This window comes from Camelina sativa, chromosome 10, assembly GCF_030686135.1.
Source record: "Camelina sativa cultivar CO46 ecotype springtype chromosome 10, ASM3068613v1".
Taxonomy (NCBI): domain Eukaryota; kingdom Viridiplantae; phylum Streptophyta; class Magnoliopsida; order Brassicales; family Brassicaceae; genus Camelina; species Camelina sativa.
The window spans coordinates 24,820,279-24,823,434 of NC_141889.1; the positions used below are offsets into that span (position 1 = coordinate 24,820,279).

Consider the following 3,156-nt stretch of genomic DNA (forward strand, 5'->3'; position numbering starts at 1 on the left):
TTTAATACAATGCAAGTTTCATTCATTTTCGTTATTTTGTTCCTTGTTATCATGTCCGAGTAGTGTAGTAAAGTTTCTAGGGATGGGATAGATGATTTTGTGTTCTTGATCGGTTAGGATGCCTTAGTTTGATTGTAAATGATTGATAGATTTCCTTCTAGGTTGGTGTTCTTAATGCTGTCAACAGACCGAGCGGTTGAGATTAGATCTAGGGCATTTCAGCGACCGAGAGGTGTAGATGAGATGCGTGAATTAGCCAATGTTAGAGGTTTACTTGACTCTGAGTAAGGGATTAGATGAGTTTGAGTTTACTGAGAATAATGAATCGTTCTTAATGCCTGCTTGTTCATATTGCTATTGCGAGAGTGTGGTAAGTGATCAAGGTTGATTGTTGCTAGTACGAGAGTGTGGTGACAAGGTTTTAGAGATTCATTGTCTAGGAAATAATTGCATGAGGCATGTAAGGCATGTGTACTGGTCTAGAATACTTAGGATTCGATTACCCCATCCTTAGGAGCTTTCGTATTTTATTTGTTTACATTTTCTTTACTTACTCGACCACTTACCCAATCAGGTACACGATAACATGCATCGAGTAATACCTCGAGCTGTTCATATATCAGTTACTTACTCGATCATCCCACTCGATCCTGTACTCGATTGCTTGCATCGAGTGCTTAGGTCGTGTGGTTTCTTTGTTTATATTCCTTTCTTTTATTTATTTTAGGACGGTTAGAAAAAAAACCCTATCTGCTTGGCTTGACTTGTATTGTCCTGATCATATCCTTCCTGCTAGCAATAGACAACCATTTGGATTGATAACCCTTTGTACTACAACTGCATAGGGAATTGATACCCTGGGTGAAAACCCCCCAACTATCAATTTGGCGCCGTTGCCATTTGGTTGATTTCATTTTGCTACGTTTAGGATTTTAGCACTTGCTAGATCAAGTTCTTTTTCTATATATTTGGTTCGAATACTGACTTGTTTGCTTTGAATCTCAGGTACAACCCGAGCACCCACCCGACCCGTCACTCGATCACCTGGATCGAGTTGATCCTCGTGTACACACTCGGACACCTACCTGTGCATGCAAACACGATCCAGAGGTAGCCAGAACCTGAGTCCTTTCATCGACAACATCGACAGACCTAGGCTACTCAGACAACAACAAGTTCAACCAGAACCAGCAATCATTGAGGAGACGATGAATAATCAGAACGGTCCACCAGCTCTTCAAGCAAGGACCAATATAGGAGCAGGAGATGCTCCAACTACTCACATTCAAAGGAATGGCATTGTGCCACCAGCTGTGCAGAACAACAATTTTGAGATCAAGACTAGTCTCATCCAGATGATACAAAGTAATAAGTTTCATGGATTGCCAATGGAGGACCCATTGGATCATCTGGATGAATTTGATAGGCTCTATAGCCTCACTAAGATCAATGGAGTCAGTGAAGATGGATTCAAGCTCAGGCTTTTCCTATTCTCTTTGGGAGACAAAGCACACATCTGGGAGAAATTGCTCCCTAAGGAGTCCATCACCACTTGGGAAGGGTGCAAGAAGGCATTCCTGGCCAAATTCTTCTCCAACTCCAGAACCACAAGGCTGAGAAATGACATTTCCGGATTTGTTCAGAAGAACAATGAAACGTTTAGTGAAGCTTGTTAACGTTTCAAGGGATACACTACCCGATGTCCACATCACGGCTTCAGCAATGCTTCATTGCTGAGCACACTTTACAGAGTAGTGGTCCCCAAGATACGGATGTTGCTGGACACCGCAAGCCATGGTAACTTCCTCAACACGGATGTCGATGAAGGTTGGGACCTAGTGGAGAACTTGGCTCAATCTGATGGCAACTACAATGAGGAAGATGATCGCTCTATGCGATCTACAGGAGAGGAAGACGCCAAGTACAAGAGGGACATGAAAGCCCTCAATGACAAGCACGACAAGTTCCTCAACCAGCAGAAGCATGTTCATGCGCTATCAGAGGAAGAGCAGTTTCTACAACAAGATAGGGAGACTATACATATAAAGGATGTTAACTACATCAACAACCAAGGAGGTTACAACAGAGGGTACAACAACTACAAGCCAAATCTGGTTGTGCCTTACCAAAACCCGATACACAGCCCGATACCGCCATCAAGTTCGTCATCGCTGGATTTACTCTCCCTAATGCATACAGCCCTATCCACTCAGAAGACATAAACAATTCACATTAATACAGGATTCAACAATCTCGCTTGTCGTCTGTCAGCCAATTTCCAACAATTGCACAACAAGTTTGATGCCTTAGGATCTCGAATTCAGGTGATTACGGATAACTCGGCTTCCACCTCAACAAGTCACACGGATTCTGCAAACGCGATCGCCTTACGGAGTGGCCGACAATTACCCCCGAGAACAGTACCATTGGACATCACTGAGGACAACAATGATATAGATGGGGAGGATCTCGGTGAACCACCAAGCCACTCCCCAGCACAACCCGATGCTCAACCCGATCCATCACCTAACCACACCACTCGGATAGGTGATCGGGTTGACCCTCAGGTAACTCCGCCTCATGCAGACAAACCAGGAAGAGAAAAGCAAAAAGAAAGGAGATTCATTCCCCCACCTTACAAGCCACCTCTACCTTTCCCTGGATGATTTCGCAAGGAACTCTTGGAGAAGTACAAAGCACTGTTCGAGAAACAGATGCAGGAACTCGAACTTCGCATGCCCCTTATGAATGCTTTCACCTTGATACCTCCTTACTAGAAATTCCTGAAAGATGAAGTCATGGAGCGAATCAAGCAAGTTCAAGGGATGGTTATACTCAATCATGAGTGCAGTGCCATAATTTAGAGACCTGCCGCACCTAAGAAACTGAGCGACCCGGGAGATGTCTTTGCGATTTGGGGGCGTCAGTCAGCTTGATGCCACTTACTGTAGCTAAACATCTCGGATTCGAGAAATTCAAGCCTACCGACATCCAATTGGTTCTGGCTGATCGAACTACGGGGTTGCCAAGCGGAATTTTGGAAGATTTGCGGTCAAAGTAGGGTCACTAGACATACAACCCGACTTCGTGGTTTTGGAAATGGATGTGGAGCCAAGGGATCCACCGCAGGAGCAATGATTGATGTAAGGAACGGGA

At 44.4% G+C, this 3,156-nt stretch overlaps 1 non-coding gene across 1 annotated transcript; it reads right to left on the reverse strand.

Annotated features, from left to right (window-relative positions):
• Nucleotides 1–1,610: 1,610 nt before the first annotated feature.
• LOC147937311 (small nucleolar RNA R71) lies at nt 1,611–1,717 on the reverse strand. The gene has a single exon (XR_015569723.1). It is a non-coding gene; the product is annotated as a small nucleolar RNA R71 (small nucleolar RNA).
• Between the last annotated feature and the right edge of the window lie 1,439 nt (nt 1,718–3,156).